General features: G+C 42.0%; 1 long non-coding RNA gene across 1 annotated transcript in view; it reads left to right on the plus strand.

Moving 5' to 3' along the window:
• Positions 1-14,273: 14,273 nt before the first annotated feature.
• LOC309353894 overlaps positions 14,274-18,147 on the plus strand; it is a 53,607-nt gene continuing 49,733 nt past the window's right edge. Inside the window, exon 1 of the long non-coding RNA XR_014162124.1 lies at positions 14,274-14,372. This is a non-coding gene — a long non-coding RNA (uncharacterized lncRNA). The remainder of the gene's footprint in view (positions 14,373-18,147) is intronic.

Below are 18,147 nucleotides of genomic sequence, written 5' to 3' on the forward strand. Positions count from 1 at the left end.
GCAGGCCAATCAGGTTGATGCATTCTAGGATCCTACCTGCCTATTGTTCTAGGACCCAAGCTCAGTACATAACACCCCCTTATAGAGGACTGGCCCTGTGGAGAGAGGTTTAGAATGCTCCTTCAAGCATCCAGACCTTTCCCACCTGAGATGCCCACCTGTTGCAACATCCACTTTTGAGACACATACCGCCTCACAGAGCAAGGATTCCCCTCCTTCTGTTAGGGGAAAAAACACATGACTATGGATACCCACTGAAACCATTTTAACTTCATTACCCACAGATGTTCAAGGCCCATGACACAGTACAATAGACTATACTGGGCCACCATGATGGTGATAAGCAGGCTTTTAGGATTCTGAAGATGCATTCCATGTGGAATCCCTGTGACTTATACCCCTAGAAGGTTTCCACAGAGTGGTGGATGCACTATTATGTACAATAATGTTCCCATAGGGAAAAAAAAAGTTCCCATAGGCTAGCATAACACAAAGTGATCACCTTACCTCACACCAGCCCACTCAATCACTTCGACCTGTGGAACTGACACTACTACAGGTACCACATGATATCGGTTCCATATTTGTAAGAACTCGATTTTTTAGCGTGGCAGTGCCTACACTTTGGAAATGCCTGCCTATTGAGATCAAGTAGGCAGCTTTTCATCATCATCATCATCATCATCATTAGAATGTATATACTGCCCTATACCCAGGGGTCTCAGGGCAGTTCACAGAATAAAATCAAGATATAAAACCACAAAATATATCATAAAAACAACAACCCAAAAGCCAAGGGCTGCCCCCCAAAAAACACGCACACAAAGGGCATCGGATGTAAATCGGATCAACCAAAGGCCTGGTTAAAAAGGAACGTTTTTGCCTGGCACCTAAAGGTGTATAATGAAGGTGCCAGGCGAAATTCCCTGAGGAGAGCATTCCACAGACGGGGAGCCACTGCAGAGAAGGCCCATTCTCGTGTTGCCACCCTCCAGACCTCTCGAGGAGGAGGCACACGAAGAAGGGCCTCAGAAGGTGATCACAGGGTCTGGGAAGGTTTACACAGAAAGAGGCAGTTCTTGAGGTATTGTGGTCCTGAGCTGTTTAAGTCTTTATAGGTCAAAACCTGTACTCTTTTTGGTACCTGCTGAAAACATTCTCATTTAGACAAGCCTACCCAGATGCTTAGGAAGTTGAGGTAATAGTAAACTAATTTTGAGTATTTTTACTTTTGTATGTTTTAACATAAGGTTGTGACTTTTTCTTGATTTCACTGTTTTGTTTGTTTTTACGATCAAATAGTGCATAAATTTTGTACGATCAAATAGTGCATAAATTTGAATGAAGTTGTCAGGTGAACCCTTGTGGCCCAGCACAGACAAGGCGTTTTTTAGTCTATGGACCTAAACAGTTGCTTTTGGCACGACCCCTCAGTCCACTTGCCGGTCACCAAGGCTGTGTCTCTGGCATGTGCACACACTGTTTGCCAATAGCCGCCCCCTCCTCAAATTAAAAGGAAGGAGTTTTCGACTAAACATTAGGAAGAACTTTCCGGCAGTAATAGCTGTTCGACGGTGGGATGGGCCACCTCAGAAAGTGGTGGACTCTCCTTCATTGAGGCTTTCAAACATAGTTTGGATGGCCATCTGTCAGTGATTCTTTAACTGTGATTTCTACATTGCAAAGGTTGAACTAGAGGACCCTTGCAATCCCTTCCAATGCTACAGTTCTATGATTCTATGACCCTCTTAATGTTCTAACTAACTTTTTGCCAACTCCCTCATACAGTGGTACCTCGGGTTACATACGCTTCAGGTTACATACGCTTCAGGTTACACACTCCACTAAGCCAGAAATAGTGCTTCAGGTTAAGAACTTTGCTTCAGGATGAGAACAGAAATCGTGCACTAGCGGCGCAGCAGCAGCAGGAGGCCCCATTAGGTAAAGTGGTGCTTCAGGTTAAGAACACTTTCAGGTTAAGGACGGACCTCTGGAACAAATTAAGTACTTAACCCAAGGTACCACTGTATTTTAACAATTTTAACAGAAGAAAGCCCATGCTGGGTATAATGCCTGCTTTTTGTATGTATTTATATTGCATGTATGGGATGAGGGTGGCACTGTGGTCTAAACAACTGAGCTTTGGGCTTGCCGATCAAAAGGTCGGTGGTTCGAATCCCTGCAATGGGGTGAGCTTCCATTGCTCGGTCCCTGCTCCTGCCAACCTAGCAGTTGGAAAGCACCCCAAAAGGTACAAGTAGATTAATAGGTACAGTTCTGGCGAGAAGGTAAACGGCATTTCCGTGCACTGCTCTGGTGTCGGTGTTCCGTTGTGCCAGAAGCGGCTTAGTCATGCTGGCCACATGACCCGGAAAAACTGTCTGTGGAGCGGACAAACGCCGGCTCCCTCGGCCTGTAAAGCAAGATGAGCGCTGCAACCCCAGAGTCGTTCGCGACTGGACTTAACTGTCAGGAGTCCCTTTAACTTGTTTATATTGTTTGTATGGGGTGAGCATGGACTACATAATTGTATTAGCTTCACATAGGAGTAAAAGCTGCGAGCACAGACTCGGTGGTGAGATGTTTTATCTGCAGCTACAAAATAAAAATGGTGATCATCTGTGTTCCAGAGCAGCACAAAAGAGCTACCAAAGCAGCTGATTTATTGTGCCACTGGCATAGCCTGCATTTAAAGCTGGCATGGACATATATGTTCACATTTCCACTCTGTGGGGATGCCATTAGTACAGTGGCTCTGAAACCTTTTAGAAAGGGCAAATATTGAATCTCTGTTCATGATCTTCCTATTAATGACAACCCCTTGGCACCTCTTACATCACAGTTTCCAATGCTCACTGTAGGAAATAGCATGAAGTGGGTGAAAACAAAAGTAAAGAAATGAGGTTTCCTTTTGTCATTGGGAGGCAACGTTAGACCAAACTATTTCCTGTCATTTAAAGTGGAACAAGTGTGCAGTCTCTCCACTCAAAAGGATAGATCCAGTAAATCTATTTACTATTATGCTCATAATATGCTACATAAAAGGCCAGCATATTTAAGCCTGATTTGCATGGTTATTTAGGTGGTCAAAGCATTTCTACCTGGCCTCTTGGGAAAGGTTTGCTAATAATTTCAAGAGTAAGGGGGAAATAATGTTTTCAAGGTGTAAGTGCTGGCGATAGCCTTCACCTGCTCTCCAAGAATTGTCAAAGGTTATAGAAAGAGGCTCTGAGATTACATCTGCAAGCTCCTTTAGTACCCTTGGATGCAGTTCATTAGGCCCTGGAGATCTGAATTCATTCAAAGTAGCCAGGCATTCCTTTACCATCTATCTTGGGCACAGGGACATACCTAGGGGTTAGCCAGGTTGATACCCACCAAAATCATGCCTCTTCACTTTGGCTCTGAGTGGCAGAGCACCCTGTAGGGCAGCCAGGGTGCAAGGGAGCCTAGAAATACCTCTTGGGCTACAACTCCTTCTCTGCATCATTTATCCAATTATCACCAGGTTGGGCACTGCTTTCCTTTTGGATGAAGACAGATTTAAAGTAGGTGTTGAGCAGTCACTCAAAAGCAGATGCCTCTTACTTTTCTTTCTAGTTGGAATTGTTTACAATTTAAGAACCATCCACCACGAACTCCATGGGATCTCACTCTGTAGTTCCTTAAGCTGTTTGAAATCAACTTTTTTAAAGTCCAGATGGAACTCACTTTTCCCCTTGCTTCTGTATAGTGAATCCCAAGAAGATGTGGTCACTTCCTCCCAGGGTTCCCACTACTTCCATCTCATTGACTAGTTCTTCCCTGTTGGTGAGGATAAGGTCTAAGATAGTTACTGTATTGGCCTGAATATAAGCCGCAACTTTATAATTGGGGGGGGGGCAAAAAAAAAATACTTGAATACAAGCTGCTCCATTCCTCGCTGCTCCTGTCTGCATACTGGGGCCGGGGGGGGGGGAGCTGTGCTGCATTGCTGGCCTTTCCCCTTCCTTCCTCACTCTCTTCCTGGCCTTGGGGGAGAGGACGGGGGACTATGTATGGGGCAGGAGCAGCTTTGCCATGCTCCTGGCACTGTTTGTCCCGGTGAATATAGGATATGGGTGAATACAGGAAATGGAACACATGGTTTTGTCCTATTTCACCCATTGGCAGGGGTGCCAAGTTGAATAAAATAGAGGGAGGGTTAAATCCTCCCCTGCATAATCAATCACATGATGTGTTGATGGTGCAATGCCCATCAACTTTGGGACAGCCCGCCCCAAATATTTTACTGGGGGGCCCGAAGGGACCTTGGCCCCTAGGAGATGGCTCCTATGACTGGCAGAATGTTCCATGGGCACATCTGGACAATTCTGTCAGCCCATCTGTCATGCCATGCCAGCGTAGTGTGGCTTCCACCAAATGCCATAGCACTCCCAGCCAGCATTATTTGAGTTTAGGATTGCTCTGAAAGATGTTCAATATGTGCAAGTCTAAGCTTTGAAAAATAATAATCAGGCATCTTCTGGGGGAAATAAGTGTGAGCAAGTAAGTAAGTAGGACTGACAATGCAATGAATTCGCTTCCCCCTTTTTTAATGCTTTATATCATAAACTTGAAATTCTTTTCAAATAGGTTTTTGGAAGCAGCATGGAATTGATCGCTGAGCCTTAAAAAAAAAGAAAAAGAAAACAGTATATATATTTTCTGTATCTTGTTCCACAGGGAGTCTTCCTTTAAGGGGGGAAATTCATATCTTTTCCATCTCTTTGAACTCCGTAAAATACCCTCTGGGTCAGTTATCAAAGGAGAGGCAGAGTTCTTTACAGTTGTCTTACTAAAGGAATTACAGGGCTCTCCAAGAAGGTGACATGCTCTGGAGCGCCGTAACGCCCACATCAATAATATTAAATAGAATTTTCTATTAACAGGAAATCCTGTTAAGGATTAACTTCTGGTCTCAGTCTGATTCCATCTAGTCTTTTAGTTACATCTTGTCCTCCGAGACAGTCTTTGAGCAGAAAAGACTTGATTCGCTTAGGTAGTAGTATACCATTTCTTTGCTGCCAGCAATGATACAAGTGTTTTTGCTCAGAATGAACAAAAATAATGTCCACATCCTCAGATATTTCTTTTATGAGTTTAAATCTCTGGATGGATTTTGTGATATAATTTTGGGGTACACCTCCACCCCATGTCCTGTAGCTTCTGTTAGGAACATTTTGAACTGTAAGCCCGGAGTAGCCAATGTACTCCCCACCCTGAGTTGTTAGACTACAATTCCCATCATACCTGACTTTTGGCCATGCTGACTAAGGCTGTTGGGAGTTGGAGTTTCCCATTCTGCCACACAGTAGAAGATCTTGGTTGTTGATGTTGCTGTTTTACATCTGGTTGTGTCAGTGCATTTGTAGAATCTAGTTTTCACAATGGTGTTTCCCTGAATTGATCAGGCCATGTGGTTAAACTGAGGACACCCAGTTCAAGGAGGAAATAGTTTAATTATTTTTTGACAAATCACACACGCACACAAGCTTCTGGGGATGAAGCAGCTGGCATCCCCTCCTCAGGCCTGTGCTCTGAGCTTGATTGCGTGACGAGGCCCCAGGCCCCGCAATTCCTTCAGAAACAAACTCACAGACATGAACATGTTGGGTTAATGGGATAAATTTGGCCACAACTGTACAGTGGTACCTCGGGTTAAGTACTTAATTCATTCCGGAGGTCCGTACTTAACCTGAAACTGTTCTTAACCTGAAGCACTACTTTAGCTAATGGGGCTTCCTGCTGCTGCCGCCCCACCGGAGCACAATTTCTGTTCTCATCCTGAAGCAAAGTTCTTAACCTGAAGCACTATTTCTGGGTTAGCGGAGTCTGTAACCTGAAGCATATGTAACCTGAAGTGTATATAACCCAAGGAACCACTGTATTGGTTACAGATGTGAGCGGTTTCACTTAGGCAATTGCGTGAAGCAATACTATATCCTGACTCCTGCCTGTCTGCAGGAGCCCCATGATATACATCAGTTGAGTACCCCCAGGGTCACTGATGGGGTCGTGGCATGGCCATAGCCCACGCCCAAGCTTTGGACAGGAACCATACCCCTAGATCCCTTTAATGGGATACCCAAAACGTGGAGGGGCAGGCCAGAGGCAACAATTGCTACTAGGCAGGTGAAAGCCAAATGGCTGGTGCCAATTTGCCAAGTGGAAAAATTCCTACCCGGCCCCAACAACCAGGTGACCATAGTCATAGCAAGGTCATGGTCAAGTAACACAAGAAAAGAGGGTGGGTGGGCTGGGAGATCCGATGGAGGAGACAAATGGAGGCTGCCTTCCCCAGCCATGCTGCAATTTAAATGCCATATGGCCACACACCCTGGCTAACTCGATTGGTCAGCCAGGGGGCGTGACACGATGGCTTGGGAGTCCTAATGACGTGGGCAGCATCCCTCCGCCCACAGCCGGGTCACTGGTAGGTCCCAAGTCGCTGCCTGCAACGCAGCCCCCCCGAAAAGCGGAGCCATTTTGTTGGAGCAACAGTGCAACCATGCCCCCACCTGAACTTAAGTACCCTCACCCGATGAAGCTTCCACAAGCAACCTGTGACTTCTCTTACATGGAAGTTGCCACTATGCCTGTCTCTTCAAGCTCCTCCTGGCCCTGGGGAACATCTGGGAAAGGGATAGAGGGGATTTTACCACGCTGCTTCAGGCACCCTCTGTTCCTCCACCCCTGGCTCATCCTGTTCTTCTAGCCCTGGCTCCTGCCTCGCAGGAGGCACAAAACCCCATAAATTTCTGCCCCTTTCCCCTGTATCAGACTCTGGCCCTGTGGCCTCTGCCACACACTCCTCCAGGCCCTGCCAGTTATGCTGACTAGAACAATATTAAAAACAGTATATACACTTACTTTAGAAAGCTGGAACAAAATGAAAATGTTGCTTTTTTTTTCTTTTTCAGAGAAATCCACTATTTAGTTTTTAGCACGTGGCACCCATACTATATTAATTTTTAATTTGTTTAGGCTTTGCAACTTGGCTAGTGGCGTATAAATCAATATGACTGACAAACCAGAAAGACAACAATTAAGCTGATGACACTTTTTCTGACATGGATGTAAGTTGTGGGGAAAACGTCAAATGCTTTGTGTTTGACATCCGATTATATTTTAATTCAGTGTTTGATATCTGATATTTAACAGTATTTGATAATTGACATGCAATGGTTTTTTGATAGTTAACATGTGGCATTATATGGAATTTGAGGCTTGGCAGCTTCTGCTGAGAACTGACATTTTGCTCTCTGAGGTAGCAGCAGCCAGAGATCATTGGAGGGGGAAGTGAGCTGTTCACCCTCCACAGTTGCTGGAATTCCTCCTCCTCTTGAGGAAGCCAGCCTTTTTGCACCTTTGGCTGGCAGAGGAAAGCCTGCCCCACTGAATGACTGATTGAGAATCCATCTGGGAATGAGGGATATATCAAGATCTGGGCTGACCAGAGGAGTGCCCCTTTGTGGGGAGCTGCTTGGGGGGGGGGAAGCAAGGGCAGGCAGCAGGTACGTAGCTTGTGGGAACCTCTGGATCCTTTGCTGTGGCCTCAGCAGCACAGAATGCCTTCCATCAGCTTCGGCTGGCGGCCCAGCTGCACCCCTCACTTCTGTTGACTGTGCTCTCGTAACCTCTAGGTTAGATTACTGCAATGTGTTACACGTAGGGCTGCCTCTGAAGATGGTTTAGAAACTTCAGTCGTTGCAAAATTCCATGGCCAGGTCACTCACTCCGGAGCAAGACAGTTGGAGCATATTACACCGATCGTACCCCGACTGCACTGTCTGCCAATCAGTTTCCAAGCCCAATTCAAAGTGCTGGTTTTGACCTATAAAGCCTTAAATGCCTTGGGACCACAAAGACTGCCTCTCCCTGTATGAACCAACCTGGACCCTGTGATCATCATTTGAGGCCCTTCTTCATGGGCCCCCTCCAGGAGAGGTCTAGAGGGCAGCAAAGCCAAAATGGGCGGCCTTTTCTGCGGTGGCTTCCCATTTGTGGAATGCTCGCCTAGCACCTTCACTGCTTATCTTTAGGTGGCAGGCAAAAATGTTTCTCTATAACCCGGCCTTTGGCTGATTAAAATTCTATGGCCTTATAATGTATTCGTGAGAGTGGTGTATTGGTTTGTTTGTTTTATTACATAATTTATGCTCTCATTTTGTTTTTTTATGTTGTGAACTGCCCTGTGATCTCCTGATGAAGAGCAGAATACAAATTTAATAAATAACAATAATAATTTCAAGCCTGCTCCAATAAAAACCACCAAGAGATACCGATATTAAAAGCATCCAGTTTCACATGAAAAATACGAAATATGAGTTGAAATGAAAGTTCATGATGAAGTTCAGATGTCTCATCCAATGTTAGCATGGTGACCATGGGGAATCTTAAAATAAATAAAATGAATATTCTTTATAGTATAAGTAAACTCCCTGGCAAACTCCCTTAAAAACCTTTCCCTAGCATTAATTATTGCAGTTTAAAGAAAAACAGACTTCCTGGTTACAGAAACTGTTTTTCCACACAAAGACACATTTCAGGCTTGTAGTTTGGCTTCCAAATATGCCTCCTAAATCCATTGCAAGCATTGTTCCTTCACAACTAGGGTTTTTAAGTTCTGCATTGCAAAATGCCATTTTAAAGCTATGGAAAAATGGCACTGCCACATGTCTGGATTTTCCCATACATTTTTTCATGATTTCCACCTGGGCACTGCTGCCAACTGCAGTATTCCGGAAATCCCGGATGTATGGCAACCCTATTTACAACCCACTTGGTGGTTCCTGCACCCCCACCTACCCCCACACTTCTATTGGCTACAACAGAATGCTTTTTCCAAGTGTGTGTGGCAGGGAAGGCCTCTAAGCGCACATGTGCATCACATTAGCAATCTCTGTCAGCCTAGAAGAGAGAGCACGTTTTTTAAAAAAATGTACAGGTGATGGGCTGGATTGAGAAGAAGTTATCAGAACTTGGATGCCATTGAAATCAATGGGACCACCTAGCCATGATGCTTGGTGATTTATTTAGTGTGGTACTACTTATTCTGTAATGATACCTCAATCCTTTTAAAATCAAAAGTATGTTTTAAAATCAATGTTTAAAACTACATAGATCCAGGCCCAGAAAACTTAGCTACGAATTCACACAAATCACAACAAAAACCCTTTTGTGCCCTCTTGTGGTCAGTGTCTGCTAGAATTAAAATAAAGGGATGTCAAAATTACACGGATAAGGTATCCGGTGTTGTCATGGGAATATGCTGCAGTTAAAGAAATCTGCAGGGAGAGCAGAGCAGGAGTTACTCACCAAACAAGAGTTCAAGAAAATATATCTAAATTGTATTTAAGTTAAGAAATTAACCAGCAGTAAATTCAATCAGTCCTGAATATATGGTTAAATGAGTTTATCAAGGACTTACCCCTTAGCTATTTATCCTCTTTTTGTCCTGCTCTTTGGCACAAGCACTTTGGAACCAATCCGAACCTTTTATCTTCACAGGAAGCTTGTGAGAATATTCCAACAGCAACCCTGTGAGGTAGGCAACGTCTGAGATAAAGTGAGCGCCCCATGGTTAGCTAGGGAACTTTGTGTCTGAATGGGGATTTGAATGTGGGTCTAACCCATTTCTGATCCAGTACTCTAACCATCAGAACTGGCTAGTTTCTTTTTGGCCATATTTCTACAGTAACACTACATACACAATCCTCTGCATTTGTACCCACAACTGAAATCAGTGTCATTGAGTTCAACAGGGCTTATGCCAAGGTAAGTGGCTATAGGATAGAAGCCTAGAAAAATAATCCTTGGCCTTTCTTGTATTGTATGCATAAGTGAGGGGCAGTATGCACCTTTAAATTACATATTTTTAAAAAAAGAATTGAGAACTGTGCAGTGAGGTGGATTTAGATTTGTGGATCAAAGTTCATTGGCTCCTTGTATTGTCTGTGCTGCATGCTTTCTGGACCAGACAGGTGGGAGAGTGTGGTGGCCTTCGAGGCTGGAGAAGATTCAGATATGATCACAGGTAATGTGGCTCGTAAAAGATCGGGGGGGGGGGGAAGGTCACATTCAAGAATGACCATAGAGACTAGAACCAAAATACAACTTCATAGCTAATGCAGTGTTTGTGGCCAACATACTTTAAAAGGATTTTAGAAAATAGAGCTCAGAACCACCACCACTGTGCAAGCCTTCTAAAAAACAATTCTGTGTCCCCTTAGTTATGGCATAAATATAAACTGTCATTCTAGAAAGTGCCACAAGACTCTGGCTGCAATCTAGAGACACTTACCTGAGAGTAAGCCCCACTGAATTCAGTGACACTTACTTTAGAGTAGACATAAATAGGACTGTGCCATTTGTTCCTTTAGTTGCAATAGTCCAAAATGGCTACCCTTCTGAAACTTAAAAAGCCATCAGTAGTGAGTTACTTGTAAAATAAAATTGTTATCACCATCAGATCACATTTGTAACCTGTCTCTTTTCCGAAGACCTTTGTGTGGTACACATTGGATTTTCCCATCATGTGAAATATAGGTGGGTTAATATATGGCACTGTTGAATATAAAGCATGCCATGGATTTTACAAGAGAGTGTAGGTGAAAGAGGTCCAGATAAATATAGTTTATGTATGTAAAATATCAACAATATGATACTTTATTCTAAACATTTATAGCAAAAATAGAATTTTAAATAACATGTTGCAAATAGATGTAGTGAAAATAAATATTAGTGTCATTTGTTAACCTTAAACATATGTTGGGCTTTCTTGTTCTCTATTGTGTGTTTGCTTTTTGTTTTTAAATAAGGAATCATGCATGATATTTTTAAAATTCAGAGATAAGAAAGCTTTAATCTACGGCCTTGACAAAAAATGTGATCATATGCAAAATGGTATGATGAATGCACATTAGAAGATTTGGCATTACCATATTCTCAATATACTAAAACATCAGTTTCATGAATACATGTTTTAATCATAACATTAGGAAGAAAATCTGATTTGCAGAAAAATGCTAAGCAGGCGAGAGTGTATGAACCTTCAATAACTGAGTTTTCCTTTTCTCTCTCTTCATCTTTAAATTCCTTCTTACTGTTTTCATGTCAACATTTGCATTTGAAAAATTATAGCTACAACTATGCAATTCCATTGTTCGCCCTTGCCAGCATCAAAATGGCAACTTGAAATATTTGTAGCACGGGTGCTTTTATTTTTCGGATTGTATTTCTGAATGAATAAACATTCCCAGCTTCTTCAGTAAATGTTTGCCATGCTATTTAAGTCAAAACATATGAACTGGGAGCGTGCATAGTGTCTATTATTTTGTTTCAGCTACAAAAAAGTTTTTTTTAAAAAATGAAATCCATTAATGCCTGCTTGTTCCCAATATGTTTTTCCCCCCTTTTACTGTGTAGTGTGAATGGGTATGTTACCTATCATAAAGACAATTCTTATAAAAGCATTTTTTTAAAGTCCAAGGGGAGGATATTTTGTTAGGAGCTTATGGATGTACATATGTCATGATGCTGGACCTCTACATATATCTCTTATGCACTTTTTTTTATTTTGGCTAAAGTCAATAAAAAGCCTGTCATACAAACAAACGAAAACAAGTCACGTTGCTGTTGCCACATGATGCAGCACATTCAAGCTTTGCAAATGTTTTCCTCTCCTAATTATTAATCAACTAGAAGCAAATTATTAATCAACTAGAAGCAAATAAGTGCCTTAAGTGTATCGTTGTACAAACATGTGCACTGTACTGTTTTATTAAGGCACTGAAGAAGATAAGCTTGAAAGTGCCACCAGAATCTCCACAGCACCATTCCCCCCCTCCATAGACATCAGCTGTTTTGCTCTTTGAAGCCTAATCAGGGCTGGGCAATAATAATCTACTAGACGGTTTTGTTTTTCTGCTGAGTTACCTAGCTGTTGAGTTTCCTTTCCTGCCAAGTATACCACACTTTGCATTTTTCTCCAAATTCTGTTAACTATTGGTGTCCTCCCTCCAATATAAACCTGCCCTCCTCAGATTAATGGCGGGGACTGAAGGAGCTGATGAGGCCCACACAGGGAGCCAGTTCTGTAGATACAGTATATATTTTTTTACTTCTTTAAACAGCTGATACCTTTACAATATTACAACCTGCTTCTGATCCTCCCCTCACTTTCAAAGCAGTTTGGCGGGACGCCATTTGAGAAAAACAAGCCTAAAAGCCACTTGGGCTTACAGAACCATTTGTGTTTGATGAGGGGGGGCGTGCGCGGTTTTATATCCTGGCCAACATATTTTGCTATTGAAACAGAAGGGGAGAAAGAAATCAGCTAGCTAATTCAATCAGTATTTATGTGCATTCTTGTAACTTCATGTTTGCATGCTTATTTCGCTGTGTTTTCACAGCATCAGCGCGACATTCATTTAATATTTTAAACTAATGCGTTCGGTTTTTGCAATGTTGGCGTTTTGCGGCCGCTGAATTATGAAACTCACATTTCTTGTTGAGAACGCAATGAGACTGCATAGGATGCAGCCTCTTTTTGAGCAACAGAGGGCAGTCTGCGGTTTTAAAAGATTCAGCAGCTGTCTTAGAGGGCCGAATGCAGCTCTGACAGGCTGAGGTTGTAGAAGAGCAAGATTCAACAACAAACAGAAGCATGCAGACTGGTCAATCTATAATTTATTGGAAACATTACTGATCTTTGCAATAACATCTAATACATGAATGAAAGAGAACCCCATCATTTGAAGAAAAAAAACAAAACCACCAGATACCAGAGACAGTTATGTCTGTAAAATACACATCATTATTTTTCAGCCAGATATTTGCTTGCTTTGAAATTATCAGCATTCAGCTGATGGACACTTAATGAAACCGTGTTCAAAAAATGCCCTTATTTATTCTGTGTTGTATTAACATATATCTGAATGTTTATCTTCGGACTTTTTAATGTGACACAAATGATACTAAGTAACTTACTTGCATACATTGCTTGATAATATGTTGACTATTCTGGAGCTACTACATTAGTGACAAAAATACCATAATAATTGCAACAGAGAAAGCCATTGTCTCTTCCCTTCATTACTAATATCATCTTTTCAATCATATTAGTTGTGGCAGATCAAAGTGGGAAAATAGCTTTTTTTAAAAAAAGGAGCAAAACTAAATGTTAGGATACTTGTTCAGCAAATGCTGAAGTATAAATACTCCTAACCTGTTATCTCAGAGGAAATTTTGCCACCAATTAGAATGATACGAGGACAGTGGTAGCGATGTGGGTGCAACTGCTTTTAACAAAGTAATCACGTGGGATTATTTCTTGCACAGTAGCGTTTAGCAAACACGATAATGGCAACTGGTTCGATGAAAAAATGAAGTCAGTGTAGGGTTTGACATTAACAGAATGCCATTGTTTTTCCATTAATGATTCTTGTTAAAGTTATATAAAATAACAGAGGGCAGAGCAATCCTAACAAGGCAGATATGCTGGTGTATCACCTTAACTGCTTGTGTCCAGAGGGTCTGTGGCTGGAGTTGGGGGTCAGTGTTCTACCCTTCCATTGACTCCTAAGGGGCGGGTTGACTTATAGCTGTATTTTTGGTGATGTAAGTTCCATCAAGTTCTGTGGGTGGACCCAGTGAATAATGGAAATTAGGGTGCAGTGCAATTTTGTTTATGCCTCACCCGCAACACAACAATTCCCCACCCTTGTGCCACTGTGGGTGTAGCTAACACGACCAGGGCTCTCTATCACCTGGTGTAAACAGATAGGGGAAAGCGCAGTGGAGAGATATTCTACATAGCTTAACCTCTCCTAGTTGACATATTTGGAAGTTCAGATTGCACTATAATTCAAATGGAATGGAAAGTATCCTAACATACATTTAGCAAGCTCATATTGGATGTTACAGACACAGCTCCTGCAAGCAGCAGGCAAGATTCCCTATGAGGAAAGATTACATAATGCTTAGTTGGGGCTTTTTAATAGCAGCTTTAGGAGGCTGACTTAATTTTCATTGGGAACATGGCAGGAGTCAAAGGGTTAACCACTTCCACAGTTCTGATATGGATCCCACCCCCTTCTATTTTTTTTAGGGAAACACCATAAACTTAACAAGTTTAGTTTGATGATAATGCATAGGAATAGTATCTTTTCTGTGTTTAATAAAGTATTTCAAGACCCTGAAACACAGGGCATTGTTGACAGTTTATCTTCCTTATTCTGTTGGCCTTCTACAGCAAGGAAGTAGAGGAACTCACAGTGTATTTTTCAAAGCCCTCAGAAGAAATGGCATTCCTAGCAAGTTTGAAAACATACACATACAACTTAAGAGTGGTAGGTCAAAGTTATTAGCAAGTCTTTCGATGTAATCATTTCAATGACAGCTATCCCCACTGGCTGGAATATGAGCAATGCAGTTCCAATCTCTGAAGAAGTGGGATAAGACATTTCTTTCAAATTATAGACCTATAAACTTAACCAACATTGTGCCTAATTTATGCTCCAACTATTTACTTCTCAAACCTGAGAGCTGAGCAGATCCTGGTTATCTTTTTGGTTTTTGCTGAAGAGCAGGCTGGAGTCAGAGCTGCCCATTCAACCATGGGGTGGGTCACTGATTGCATTTGTTCATGAATCTGTGACAGCAAATAATGTTAATTTGTTCATTGTAAATCTGGCCACTTTTGACATTACCAGGGCATTAGGAAGTGCCACTTTTAATTGGATTTAAATAAAAATTTGGAATGTCAGTAGCTTCCGCTAATTAAAATTCTTTACTTCACCATTTGTTACATCTTATTCCATTGGATTTTGAAGGAATTCCCTCTCTGTGACCCAGGTTGTTAAGCAAGGATGTAAACTTGCTTGATTTAATTTTGTTCATTTACAGTACTATAATGTTATGAGTTTGGGGGCGGCGGGGAGTAGGCAGTATGCTGGATTGAGCAAGTGTTAAAATCTAAAACAAGGATTAAAATTCCTGGAACATTCAGGCTAACTTCCTGGTGTGGTGGTAGCCTATGAGCCATTAATCAAACAATGGAAGTGGTTCTGTGCCAGACAAAAAAACTGCTTGCTGGTAGTTAGAAAGACAAAGACCAGGGTTGAAAGTTGAGTCATGTGAGCAGGAAGGAAGAAGCTGAAAGCAAGACAGTAGGCTGGGAAAGCAGAGGGTCAGAGTCATGCCTCATTTCTGCTTGAATGCGCTTGTCATTGCCCTCCCCCCCAGGATCAGTGATGGACATTGCCTAGGGAGAGTTCCATGGGCCAGGCAGAGGCCTGGGGGGCCAACCTCATTTGGCCCATGCGCTGCAAGTTCCCCAACTTTGGTCAGAAGACAGAGTGATGTAGCCCCATGCTGCTCTCTTTGATAATCTAATTATCTTTCCTTGCTGAGGCTTATGTCATCTTGGAGCTGAGTCATGGATTAGACACCGTTAACTGGGATGCATACAAGGTTGGAGTGGGTGGAGCATTCATCTTGGACTCTTTATTGACTCCAATGGGTGTGTATTAATTATAACATCTATTTTGCTGGTGTTCTTCTGACAAAGGAAGCAGAGGTTGGATGACCATCTGCGATGGATGCTTTAGCTCAGGGGTAGGCAACCTAAGGCCCGTGGGCCAGATGAGGTTCAATCGCCTCCTCAATCGGCCCACGGACAGTCCAGGAATCAGCATGTTTTTACATGAGTAGAATGTGTCCTTTTATTTAAAATGCATCTCTGGGTTATTTGTGGGGCATAGGAATTCGTTCATTTTTCCCCAAAAATATAGTCCGGCCCACCACATGGTCTGAGGGACGGTGGACCGGCCCACGGCTGAAAAAGATTGCTGACCCCTGCTTTAGCTGCACTGCAGGGGGTCGGACTAGATTACCCTTGCGGTTCCTTCCAACTGCAATTCTATGATTCTATGAAATGCGATCTAGCCCTGCTGAAGGCTTGGTAACCAACTAACCTGGCTATTTCCTTACTTCCCCAGCACACCCATCTTCATTTTCTCCCCTTACAATGACAATCCTATCATTGTCCAGTCAGCTAACTGAGGACAGGCTTGCACTGTCAAAACAGATATGCACACAACCACTAACATTTAGCAGACTTGCGTGAAATGGCCCCAAATTTACCCAAACATCCATAAGATACTAAACAAGCCTCACTAAGCCCTTTATTGCTCACCTGCCTAGTAGATGCTAAAAGCTGTTTTCCTTGCTTTTGCACATAGATTTGCCAGCAGCTGTTTCAACATTTATAAACACTATTCCTCCTGATTGCCAAATAACCATAAATTCATTTATGCATATTTTTGTATTGCAGGCGTAAAAATAATTACATGTCTGATTAAATCCACTTATGCCTTCATGTCTTACTAAATCTCTAATAGATATAAATTGTTGAAATGCATTGCATCGGAACACATAAATATTACGGGTGCAGCCTAGTTTATCTTTACTATGGTCTGAAGCACAAACAATGAATGGAAATTGTTATATTCACATCATTTCTTTCAAACTGGGGCCTCAATATTTGCCCTCATGATAGTGTGATGCTCCAGGTCAATCACTGAGGAAGACCATTCCTTATCAAAAAGTAAAGTTATTCTCTCACAAAGCAGCACATATATTAACAAAGAGAAGACACATAGCACACTTCAGTGAGTAAAGGACTTTTTATGGTATGAAGGCATCCATTGTATATTTTCCTTGTCCCTACATCAATGTTATTCTAAATCACAGCACAGTACAATCCTGGTTCCCTTGAAGTGATCCTGCTTCCTTCAGCAGAAGCAGAATCTGACCCATACTATTTAATGATGTGTTCAAATCTATCCCTAATATTGAATCAGGCAAATATCACCGCAATGCTTGGTAATGGTTTGACTACTATTAATTCATTTGGTATTCATTGTGTTAGCACTTATCATAATGAATTCATTTGGTATTCATCTGAATGTCGTAAGTATTCCGAGTGATACTGCAATTTAGTATTAATTGATATACTACCTAATTTCCCCTACAAAGGAAAAAATTGTGCTCTGCTCATGAAATACACTCTTTTAACATTTTATAGTGGTAATAATGATGAGACTGAGATACCTAATTAATATATTGGACATTATTCTTTTATGGTAATGCCAAATCAATGTTAGAATATATGATATGGTGCAGAATTACCATAAGGAGTGTGTGTGTGTAACAATATAAAACAATTTGCTTTAACCTTTAAAAGTGCTTTCATCAACAGGTGAGCACAATAAACGAGTTGCATGGTACTATGCATTTTATGTCCTCTCTGGAGTCATGGTTTCAGTTTTCAGCTAAAGGCGAGGGGAAATCACAGCTTCGGTTCTAGAATTCAGGCAGCCGATTGGTTGTGAGTAGACCTCAAGATGCACAGGTCTTGAAGAAAAACAGGAGAGAAGGGCTGCCCATTTTAGAGATTTTAATTCTTTATATGAAGCTTAGGTTTCAGCATCACTACACCTCTCCCTCCAGGCAACCCCCATGTGCATGAAATTAGGCCAAAATACACATGAAATTAGGCTGAGGGGCATGTGTCCCTCAGACCACGGGTTGCTGACTGATTTTGGTGATGTTTGTGAGGTTATGAAATAAACTAGAAATTGACTTCTCTCTGTGTGCTAGACATATATTGGTTTTGTTCTCTGCAGAATGTGTGTAAGGGAGTGATTGCATCAGCGTGGACAAGGACAATGTGGTCAGCCAGACCCACAACCCTAAATCCCTCTGCACCAGGGCTGGATCAGCAAACAAAAACCTTCTCTGAAGAGTTCCCACAAAGATAGACTGGTTGCTGTAAATGTAAAAGAGATGAATATTCAAAGGGACGGATAGGTTTAATTGATTTCCTATATCTGCACGGTGAAAACTCAAGCATGATGAATGAAATGAATTGTTAGATCTGATATGTGATTTGGAGCATAATGGGGTTTGAAAGCGTAACCTGCAACCAGGTGACTTAACTTTTGAGGTATTTGTCATGGGTGTTGGTGTAATAAGCAAGTCACCGCATCAGAATTGGGCATTTGAGCAGGTTTGGGAAAGAAACAATTCTTCGTTTGTCCATGGGGGAAGAGGGTTGAGGGT

The sequence above is a fragment of the Podarcis melisellensis genome, assembly GCF_964234715.1.
Source record: "Podarcis melisellensis genome assembly, chromosome: 12".
In the NCBI taxonomy this organism is placed as follows: domain Eukaryota; kingdom Metazoa; phylum Chordata; class Lepidosauria; order Squamata; family Lacertidae; genus Podarcis; species Podarcis melisellensis.